Genomic DNA, 12449 nt, shown 5'->3' with positions numbered 1-12449 from the left:
GGTTCGTCCATTTTGGTTATGTCAATGGCCTTGCACTCTCCTTTTGGATTATCTTCTGTATTGCCTGGGAGAGTACTAGGAGGGATTTCAGTGATCCTTTTACTCAGCTGGCCTACTTGTGCTTCCAAATTTCTAATGGAATACCTTGTTTCATTCATGAAACTTGCAGTGGCCTTGGATAGATCAGAGACTAAGTTTGCTAAATTAGAGGTACTTTGTTCAGAGTTCTCTGTCTGTTGCTGAGTGGATGATGGAAAAGGCTTGCTATTGCTAAACCTGTTTCTTCCACCATTATTAAAGCCTTGTTGAGGCTTTTGATCCTTCCATGAGAGATTTGGGTGATTTCTCCATGATGGATTATAGGTGTTTCCATATGGTTCACCCATGTAATTTACCTCTGCTATTGCAGGGTTCTCAGGATCATAAGCTTCTTCTTCAGAAGATGCCTCTTGAGTACTGTTGGATGCAGCTTGCATTCCATTCAGACTCTGAGAAATCATATTGACTTGCTGAGTCAATATTTTATTCTGAGCCAGTATGGCATTCAGAGTATCAATTTCAAGAACTCCCTTCTTCATAGGCGTCCCATTACTCACAGGATTCCTCTCAGAAGTGTACATGAACTGGTTATTAGCAACCATGTCAATGAGTTCCTGAGCTTCTGCAGGCGTTTTCTTTAGGTGAATGGATCCACCTGCAGAAGTATCCAATGACATCTTTGATAGCTCAGATAAACCATCATAGAATATATCCAGGATGGTCCATTCTGAAAGCATGTCAGAAGGACACTTTTTGGTCAACTGCTTGTATCTTTCCCAAGCTTCATAGAGGGATTCACCATCTTTTTGTTTGAAGGTTTGAACATCCACTCTAAGCTTGCTCAGCTTTTGAGGAGGAAAGAACTTAGCTAAGAAAGCCGTGACCAGCTTATCCCAAGAGTTCAGGCTATCTCTGGGTTGAGAGTCCAACCAGATTCTAGCTTTGTCTCTTACAGCAAATGGGAAAAGCATGAGCCTGTAGACTTCAGGATCTACTCCATTAGTCTTAACAGTATCACAGATCTGCAAGAATTCAATTAAGAACTGAAAAGGATCTTCAGATGGAAGTCCATGAAACTTGCAGTTCTGCTGCATCAGAGAAACTAATTGAGATTTCAGCTCAAAATTGTTTGCTCCAATGGCAGGGATGGAGATGCTTCTTCCATGTAAATTGGAATTTGGTGCAGTAAAGCCACCAAGCATACTCCTTGCATTATTATTATTTTCGGCTGCCATCTCCTCTTCTTGTTCGAAAATTTCTGAAAGGTTATCTCTGGATTATTGTATTTTAGCTTCTCTTAGTTTTCTCTTCAGGGTCCTATCAGGTTCTGGATCTGCTTCAACAAGAATATTCTTGTCCTTGCTCCTGCTCATATGACAAAGAAGAGGGCACAGAAAAATAATAATAATAATAGGGATCCTTTTTACCCAAGTATAGAGGTTCCCTTTAGGTGAGTGGAAGAAAAGGAGAAGAAAAGAGAGAGAGGGAATTTTCGAAAATTTTTTTTGAAAAATGGTTAGTGATTTTCGAAAATAGTTTTTGAAAAAAGGTTAGTAATTTTCGAAAATTTTAAAATCAAAAATTAAAATAATTAGTTAATTAAAAAGAATTTTTGAAAAAGAGAGAAGATATTTTCGAAAATTAGAGAGAGAGTTAGTTAGGTAGTTTTGAAAAAGATAAGAAACAAACAAGAAGTTAGTTAGTTAGTTGAAACAAATTTAAAAATCAATTTTGAAAAGATAAGAAGATAAAAAGTTAGGAAAGATATTTTAAAATCAAATTTTGAAGAAGATAAGATAAGAAGATATTTTTGAAAACATATGATTGAAATTAGTTTTAAAAAAAAATTTTAATTTTTAAAATCACAATTAATGACTTGATTCACAATAAATCACAAGATATGATTCTAGAACTTAAAGTTTGAATCTTTCTTAACAAGCACGTAACAAACTTGAAATTTTTGAATCAAAACATTAATTGATGATTTTATTTTCAAAAATTATGTGAAAAAATAAGAAAAAGATTTTTGAAAAAGAGTTTTGGAATTTTCGAAAATAACTAAGAAATTTGAAAAAGATTTGATTTTTGAAAAAGATTTTGAAAAAGATAAGATTTTCTAATTGAAAATTTGATTTGACTCATAAGAAACAACTTGATTTTAAAAAAATTTGAAAAACTCAACTCAAATTTTCGAATTTGATGAGAAAAAAAAGGAAAGATATTTTTTTTATTTTTGAATTTTTAATGATGAGAGAGAAAAACATAAAAATTATGCAATGCATGAGAATTTTAGATCAAAACATGTGATGCATGCAAGAATGTTATGAATGTCAAGATGAACACCAAGAACACTATGAAGATCATGATGAACATCAAGAACACATTTTTGAAAAATTTTTAATGCAAGGAAAACATGCAAGACACCAAACTTAGAATTCTTTAATGCTTAGACACTAAGAATTCAAGAATGCATATGAAAAATAAGAAAAGACACAAAACATGCAAATGCAAAGATCAAACAAGAAGACTTACCAAGAACAACTTGAAGATCATGAAGAACACTATGAATGCATGAATTTTCGAAAAATGCAAGATGCATATGCAATTGACACCAAACTTATAACATGACTCAAGACTCAAACAAGAAACAGAAAAATATTTTTGATTTTTATGATTTTCTAATTTTTTTTGGATTTTTCAAAAATTAATTGAAAAAGAAAAATAAGGATTCCAAAATTTTTAATCTGAATTCCAGGAATCTTGCATTCTTAGTCTAAAGCTTCAGTCCAGGAATTAGACATGGCTCACTAGCTAGCCAAGCTTTCAATGAAAGCTCCAGTCTAAAACACTAGACATGGCCAATGGCCAGCCAAGCTTCAGTATGTAAATCAGGAACAGCAGCAGGTGGATTAGCAACAACTAGCTTGCTCTTTATAACAAATTGCAAGCCTCAGTCCAAATGAATTTAGACATGGCTTTACAGCCAGCCAGGCTTCACATGCTTCATGAAACACTAGAATTCATTCTTTAAAAATTTTGAATAAATTTTTTTTTTCGAAAACAGGTGAGAAAATTTTGAAATATTTTTGAAAAATTTTTGAAAAGAAAACAAAAAGAAAATTACCTAATCTGAGCAACAAGATGAACCGTCAGTTGTCCAAACTCGAACAATCCCCGGCAACGGCGCCAAAAACTTGGTGCGCAGAAATTGTGATTACACTTTGATTATGTAAAATTCATCGCTCTTTCTTTCCCTGGTAATGGCGCCAAAAACATGATGCCAATACCATGGTTCACAACTTCGCACAACTAACCAGCAAGTGCACTGGGTCGTCCAAGTAATACCTTACGTGAGTAAGGGTCGAATCCCACGGAGATTGTTGGTATGAAGCAAGCTATGGTCACCTTGTGAATCTCAGTCAGGCGGATATAAAATAGTAATGGGGTTTTCGAAAATAATTAATAAAATAGGGATAGAAATACTTATATAAATCATTGGTGAGAATTTCAGATAAGCGAATAGACATGCTTTCATTCCTCTGAACCTCTGCTTTCCTGCTATCTTCATCCAATCAGTCTTACTCCTTTCCATGGTTGGCTTTATGTGATACATCACCATTGTCAATGGCTACTTTCGGTCTTCTCTCGGGAAAATGATCCAAATGCCCTGTCACGGCACGGCTAATCGTCTGGAGGCATCACCCTTGTCAATGGTTTCATCTTATCCTCTCAGTGAAAATGATCAACGCACCCTGTCACGGCACGGCTATTCATCTGTCGGTTCTCGATCCTGCTGGAATAGGATTTACTATCCTTTTGCGTCTGTCACTACGCCCGGCAATCACGAGTTTGAAGCTCGTCACAGTCATTCAATCATTGAATCCTACCCAGAATACCACAGACAAGGTTTAGACCTTCCGGATTCTCTTGAATGCCACCATCATTCTAGCTTACACCACGAAGATTTCGATTAAGAGATCTAAGAGATACTCATTCAATTCTAATGTAGAACAGAAGTGGTTGTCAGGCACGCGTTCATAGGGAATGATGATGATTGTCACGTTCATCACATTCAGGTTGAAGTGCGAATAAATATCTTGGAAGCAAAATAAGATGAATTAAATAGAAAACAGTAGTACTTTGCATTAATCTTTGAGGAACAGCAGAGCTCCACACCTTAATCTATGGAGTGTAGAAACTCTACCGTTAAAAATACATAAGTGAAAAGTCCAGGCATGGCCGAGATGGCCAGCCCCTCTGATCTAAGAACCAGGCATCTAAAGATGATCAAAATATTCAAAGATGGTTCAAAATATGTCTAATACAGTAGTAAAAGGTCCTATTTATAATAAACTAGTCACTAGGGTTTACAGAAATAAGTAATTGATGCATAAATCCACTTCCGAGGCCCACTTGGTGTGTGCTTGGGCTGAGCTTGAGTGCTGCACGTGTAGAGATCCTTCTTGAAGTTGAACGCCAGTATTTGTGCCAGTTTGGGCGTTCAACTCTGATTTTGGATCCTTTTCTGGCGCTGGACGCCAGAATTGGGCAGAGAGCTGGCGTTGAACGCCATTTTGCGTCGTCTATTCTTGGCCAAAGTATGGACTATTATATATTGCTGGAAAGCCCTGGATGTCTACTTTCCAAATCAATTGGAAGCGCGCCATTTCGAGTTTTGTAGCTCCAGAAAATTTACTTTGAGTACAGGAAGGTCAGAATCCAACAGCATCAGCAGTCCTTCTTCAACCTCTGAATCTGATTTTTGCTCAAGTCCCTCAATTTCAGCCAGAAAATACCTGAAATCACAGAAAAACACACAAACTCATAGTAAAGTCCAGAAATGTGAATTTAACATAAAAACTAATGAAAACATCTCTAAAAGTAACTAGATTCTACTAAAAACATACTAAAAACAATGCCAAAAAGCGTATAAATTATCCGCTCATCAGTGGCCATCTTTTGAAAACGACGTGAACGCGTGGGGCACGCGTTCGCGTGGGAGGGCTTGGGCTTCCAGCACGAGTCCTGTGTAACACCCTCACTACCAGAATGTCACGCTTCCGGCTGCGCCACTCTGATAGCAAGAAGTATTATGACTACTCTATATACTAAATATTAAAATAGGAGCCTCTGACTCGACACCGTGTCGCTGATTTCTTTGAAAACCGGAAATAAATACTAAATTTAAGGAAATACAAGCAGGCATAGATTCATATACAATACTCCTTACATAATATCGCATAATATAATATACATATAAAATATACAACCCCTATCCCTCTTACAAACTTATAATAACAAAGGCGAGGGAAGAAAATAATCTAATTAATACAACAACATATAAACCAAACGCATTATAACTCTTCATAATACTTCATCCGGTTCCTGAAAAGGTAAAGCTGTAGGGGGGTGAGAACCTAACCACACGGTCTCACCACGGAGTTTCAAAGTTGTCATAAGAAGATATTCAATAAGAAAACTATTTTTAAATTCAGTGATTATCGTTGCCTTATGAATCCTTTTAAAATCCATTAGCTAATCGTTCAAAACCTTTTTAAAGAAACAATGTTTACTATTTTCAGAAATCCAAAGTCTTTCTTTTCTCATAAGTAAATCTCAATCAAAAACCAACCACGCAATCAAACAACACAATCATTAATTCAGCACCCAAGGTCCATTCTCAAATGTAACACGCCAGAACAAACACAGGCAAGACAGACAAGGAAAGCACAAGTAGGAAGCAGTTACAGCAAATAGTTCAAGTAGCAGTTAAGAACAGTTTAGCAATTAGGCAAACCAAAACAAGTCCAAACCCAAGCAAAGCATACAAATGCATATGATGCATGCCTGTCCTATGGCTGATGAGGCTCATCTGTCGGTTATCCAGCCAACCCGACAAGTCTGAATTGTCCTTAGACTGTCCCCCGACGTGCATCCCCAAGAGTCTATGCATAGTTTTTTCTCAAATAATCAATATTGCTCAATGGGGGTAACATTCCCGGGAATTTATATAGTGCCCGGTCACACTTACGTCGTAGGGTCAACAGAGTATCGAGTTTTCAACCTGGTACACGTGGTGGCAAGCCACGGCACTTAATCCAGGGAACCTCGTTTCTCAGATATTTCAAATTCATAAGCCACATAAGTAATTCATTCATCATTCATCAATTTCTAAGCCATTCTCAATATCATCATCATTCGTCAATCCATATCCCATTTCCAAATTCATTCAAAAATCATATTTCAAATCAATCATCGTCATCCTTCTTTCCGTTAATCAATAATCTCAAACCAAAACATAATTCTTTATTTTCTAAATAAATCAATCTTAAACATTTAACGTTTAAGAACCAAGTCTTTTTAAACAATTACTTCAAACAAAACTTCCAATCTTATAAAATTTCGGCAGCATCTCCTCTAAAACTCGGATTCTGCCACCCTTTTCGGGTTCCAACCAAACATTTCTCAAACCTTTCTCAATCACTTTCCAAAATTCAACCAATTCCAGTATCAAAGTATTTTCAAATCAAACCAGCTCAAGTATTAAATTGTTTATAAAACCAGACCGACTCAAAATCAAACCGCTTTAACTTCAAACCAAGAAAAACCACTTTTCATAATAATCAAGTAAATAGCTTTCCAAATCTATTTCTTATCAACCACCGTACTGCACTCAAGCAATCAAGCACCCAATAATCCAGTCCAACAAACCATCACATCCACAAGACAAATATAATCACACAAATATATCTTTTTGCATCAATATCTATTTATCACAACTCTGTAATGTAAATTAAATTTTAAGAAAAACCCCTACCTCGATTAGTTGAATTAACATAGATTAAACGTGGTAACTCCCTTCTCTTTTAATTTTTATGGCAGCAGCAAGCACGCAACTGAAGCAGCAGCATTGTCAATCTCTTATGGCAGTGACGATGGTTTCAGCGAGACAAGGATTCGAATTGGATAAGAATCAAAAACAAACATAGCTCTGGAAGATTCACAACAATTCAAAGACCAGAATTGAATTAAAACAAGAACATGGCAATTAAAAGTGACAAAATAGAACGTGCCAAATAGGTCAGAACCAAGGAGAAGAGCAAACCAGAATCAATGTAATAGGATTCAGAACCAACAGCAACGACAGTGACATCAGTTCTCTCGGAGCAAGAACAACAACGATCTCAGCATCAATTATGCCTTTTTCGAACGGTAAACCAGCAACGACTAAAACAGTAATCCATAGTCCTATAATTAAGCCAGGAAGGAACAGAGGAACAAGATAAAAACAGAGCAAGGTTTAAAGCGTTACAGTTTCAAGAATAGGAGAATTGAAATCAGAACAAGGCTGGCGCTGTCTTTGACTCTGGTGGCGGTGCACAACTCACCGGCGACCAAGGCAGCAACGTAGACAAGGCTTCCCCTCGGCGGTGAGAAGCGGCGGTGGCACGTGGCGGTGGTAACTCCGGTGACGACAAGGCGTGGCGGTGGCTGAACAGCAACGAACGGCGGCGCAACACCTTCCTCTCTCACCTGCGAACTCTTTCTCTCTCACTTGTGAGCTCAACGGCGACGGCCATGGAAGCTTCTGCTCGGCGGGCTCGACGGCGACGGGTACAGTGGCGGCATCTCCCCTTTCTCCACCGTGGGCTCTCTCGTTCCTCTCTCACTCTCCCTCGGTTGGCCCAATCGATAGTAACGGCGACGCGGGTTCAAAACGACGACGCATCTTCTTCGACACGGCTGGACGGCGACGCGACACGGCGCGGTGAGCGGCGGCGAGGTAGCAGTGTGGTCTTCTCTCTCTTCTCCTTCCTCAGCTCTCCCTCTCTCTTCTCTGTAGGACCTGACGGCGCGGCGGCAATGACGCTTGCCGGCGCCGCCCTCACTCTCCCATCCCCTTCTCCCGCAGATCCCTCTCCTCTCTTCCCTTTCTGTTTGGCTGAAGTTCATGTGTTAGAGAGGGTGGTTTCTTTTTCTTTTGTTTACTGGGGGGGGAAGCGGTTTAGGTTTCATTAGGGATTTTAGAATTAGGGTTCCCAATTTGGGAATTAGGGTTAGGGGTGGTTCAGTCATTTCACTAAAATTAGGAATAATTGAAAATCAAAAATCAACTTTTAATCTATTAATAATATTTGTAAAAATACTATTTAATTATTTATCAATTTATAAATTATTTTTAAATAAAGACTTTAATTCAATAATTAGAGATAATATAATTAATTTTCTTTATTCATAAAAATTAAAATAGATTGAATTCCAAAATCTCAATTCTCTAAATCAATTTATACAAAATTCTTATTATTTTGCAATTACTAAATTTTATAGTTCAAATATAGAAAATTATTCAACAATTATAAAATTAGAGAAGAATTCTAATTTAATTATCTAAACTTAATTTAATTAGCTTTAATTAAATAATTTCTAAAATTAAAGTCTTTAATGAATAATTAAATTGAAATCAATTTAGAATAAGGCTTTTCAAAAGTTTTGGGTCTTACATCCTACCCACCTTATAAAAATTTTCGTCCTCGAAAATTAAAAGAATATACAAGGTAATACTAAGAATAAGTACTCTACTGATCAAATGCTTTTTAGATAAGAAAATTTAGCATATTACAGGAAATATTACACGGTTTCAATACTTTTCTTTTGAATACTTTAGAAAAACAAAAAGTTGTGGTATATATAAATTTTCAAATAGCAAATAAACCATAAGACTTAGAAATAAAGGAAAAACATGGCGTAAAGCAGAAGTTACGAAATCGGCTGAAAAGAAAATGGGTTACATGGTGTCAACCTTATGAGTTTTAACATAGCTCACTATCACAACTCCCTTTGATGTCACATACTTACAAGCTTCACGTTCAACGTTCATGAACCGTATCCTAAAGAACTACCGCGTTACAAGTTTCACCTTACGCTTATCTATCTCATGTTGCTCTGGTCACTTAACTAACTTGTTGCGAGTCGTTATCTTATACGAATTGAGCTACTGAAAATTTGAATATCTTTCCGACAATACTCCTTTCCCGGAATTTAAACGTCATAACCTACAGTGTTTTCAAACTTGCCAAAGTTCATCTCCTCATCTATTAGTCATTTCCTGAAAAACTAACGCTTCGGTTTTTATTTTCTAAGGACCACATGTGACATTGAGATAAGCACCAGTATATTCAAGTAGTTACAAATCTAAGGAAAAGATGAATAAGTGACGAGGATAAAATTCGTATAAATTAAGGAGGATGCGTAAGATTGCAACTAAGTAACGATTTACAGGCACGAGAAAATGTTCTAGAAAGAAAATCATTTTGCATCTAAATAGGAAATTTGAATCTAGGAACTCCATAAGAGATAAGAAAAGTAGTGATAATTTAAATTGAAATAAGTTCAAGCCAGAACAGAGGAACACTAAGTTCACGAGAGAGGAATAACTGAACTAACGATATCATTTGCAAAACTCAGAAGCATGGAAAAATCTAAGAAAATATGATTTCTCATTCTAAAAGAAAAGATATGAAATAGATATCCTTCAAGAGAGGTAACAAAAACGTAAATATTAGGTTATGTTAAAACAAATTCAAGTTAAATTAGATTTGTGCAAAACTTGAAATAATGAAAATTAATTGAGCTAAAAATGTTAAAAAAATCTTAAAAGATCATAATCAAACAAGAATATGCATAAAAATTTATATCAAACTTAGAGGTAGAACTAAATTCTATTCAGAAGAGAAAGTCCGAGATAAATTAGTCATTAAAAGAATACTTGATACGTTACAAACAAATAGGTTTCGATTGCATAAGAAAGTTTTAAACCTTCGTATCAGTAAATATATGCTAAGTTCCAAAACGATTTTGTTGAAATTTAAGTTAGGGCTACGGATAGAATCCAGTAAAACAAGAACTGAATTGAAATTTCTTCAATGGAATCTGAAACAAAAACCTTAGAACGAGATTATAAAAAGTGGTATGTTGCATCAAAATAAGTTTGGAGTTTATTCAAAGGAATACAAATTTTGATAAATAAGAACAAGTAACCAAAATGGTGTTTCACAAGAACTTGGAGAAACGTTTGAAATCATAAGTAAGCAAGGATGTACAAAAACAAGAAGATGTACCGAAAGGGAAAATCGAGTTGTAACCTTATGAAGGAATGAATTCACTTTCCCAAAATAATTACTAGAAGTTTTAATAAGGTATTGCGTGAAAACAATCCAATTTAAAATAAATTAATTGAAGTTTGTCAATTAGAGATTAACTAATAGAAGCAAAAATTTCTTATCAAAAATATTAGAGTACATAATCAAGTAAAGACATATATAAAAATTTGAGTAAATATTGGAGGAGAATCAAATTATGTTCAAGGAAAGAAATCTAATGTAAAGTGTTCTTATATAGTTAATTAGAGTATAGATAATACCTTTAAAAACAAGTATGTTTTTAACTACATAAAGGATTTATTTATCTCTTGTAGGAAAGTACATGTAAGATCTGAGATAGTCATACCCAGAATTCAAAGAATGGTTACAGACAAGATCAGATAAAATAAAAAGATCAAAACTCTTCTCAACGAAGATTCCGAAACAAAAACATTGAAAGAATATTACTAGAATTGTTATCTCATACCAAGACAAATTCGAAATTTTTACCAAGGGAAGTACTTTATTCATTTAGAGAAAAACAGGATCAAAAATTGTAACCTGGGCAAAATACGCATAAGTTGTAGAAGGCAAAGTAGAGGAACCAAATCACACAATTAGCTTGCTACGAATCATAACTCTCACGGTTCCAAATCACACAAGTATTCAGAATTATGTGTTACGCTAGAACAGATTTAGGATCAAATAAAAGGATACAAAATTTATGAAGAAATGCATAAATAATGATAATGATAAATAATCAAATCAGGTTCCAAAAAGAATTGAAACAAGGAGTGTAAAATATGGTAAATCGAAGGATAAGCAGCACACGCATCATGTGGCATGATTAAAGTACCTACCTTCGGTGTAAACTAATCAAGGAATAACATCTGACGTTTTTCAAAGAATTAAGGACCATTGTCATGCGAAACAAGTTCAAACCAACTCGAAAGAAGAACTCGTGATTCGTGAAGAGAAATATGAGCAACATCAAAGGTAAAAGTTCTAAATAATTTTAAGTGAATAATCAGGATTATAATCAAGCAGAAATATATATATAGGAATGAATAAGTACCGCTAGGAACAGAGTTGAATCATATCTTAAAAGGAAAAATCTACAACAATAAATTCCAACATAACCAATAAAAGAGAGAACGGTGTACTAAGCTACACGACATGAACAAGATTACACATCAAAACGGAACTAACTTCAAAAAAATTAATTTCTAACGCTCCCAGAACCCGTGAACCACATCGCTTATTAATTCAACTTTGTCCATGATAACCCATTAACTTTACCGTATACGTAAACCATTAATATTAAGCTGGCCGGACTTAATATCAACAGATACGCAATGGAAAGATAACAGTGTTAATCAAAAGACAGTCATGTGCATAAAGCTCTAATTCTCGTCATTCGGACAAGACCTATAACATGACAGACACTCAGAGTATGCAATTGAAGCATAATCGGTCCATTCCTCAGGCTCTACAAGAAAGACTGCTCTGATACCATAATGTAACACCCTCACTACCAGAATGTCACGCTTCCGGCTGCGCCACTCTGATAGCAAGAAGTATTATGACTACTCTATATACTAAATATTAAAATAGGAGCCTCTGACTCGACACCGTGTCGCTGATTTCTTTGAAAACCGGAAATAAATACTAAATTTAAGGAAATACAAGCAGGCATAGATTCATATACAATACTCCTTACATAATATCGCATAATATAATATACATATAAAATATACAACCCCTATCCCTCTTACAAACTTATAATAACAAAGGCGAGGGAAGAAAATAATCTAATTAATACAACAACATATAAACCAAACGCATTATAACTCTTCATAATACTTCATCCGGTTCCTGAAAAGGTAAAGCTGTAGGGGGGTGAGAACCTAACCACACGGTCTCACCACGGAGTTTCAAAGTTGTCATAAGAAGATATTCAATAAGAAAACTATTTTTAAATTCAGTGATTATCGTTGCCTTATGAATCCTTTTAAAATCCATTAGCTAATCGTTCAAAACCTTTTTAAAGAAACAATGTTTACTATTTTCAGAAATCCAAAGTCTTTCTTTTCTCATAAGTAAATCTCAATCAAAAACCAACCACGCAATCAAACAACACAATCATTAATTCAGCACCCAAGGTCCATTCTCAAATGTAACACGCCAGAACAAACACAGGCAAGACAGACAAGGAAAGCACAAGTAGGAAGCAGTTACAGCAAATAGTTCAAGTAGCAGTTAAGAACAGTT

At 35.4% G+C, this 12449-nt stretch overlaps 1 non-coding gene across 1 annotated transcript; it reads left to right on the top strand.

Annotated features, from left to right (window-relative positions):
* The first annotated feature begins 770 nt into the window (after nt 1-770).
* Nucleotides 771-878, top strand: LOC148579929 (small nucleolar RNA R71). Its single transcript, XR_015899722.1, has one exon. It is a non-coding gene; the product is annotated as a small nucleolar RNA R71 (small nucleolar RNA).
* Nucleotides 879-12449: the final 11571 nt, after the last annotated feature.

This window comes from Arachis ipaensis, chromosome B10 (genome assembly GCF_059453495.1).
Source record: "Arachis ipaensis isolate K30076 ecotype BB chromosome B10, ASM5945349v1, whole genome shotgun sequence".
In the NCBI taxonomy this organism is placed as follows: Eukaryota; Viridiplantae; Streptophyta; class Magnoliopsida; order Fabales; family Fabaceae; genus Arachis; species Arachis ipaensis.
This window is presented reverse-complemented; position numbering and strand designations above follow the sequence as displayed.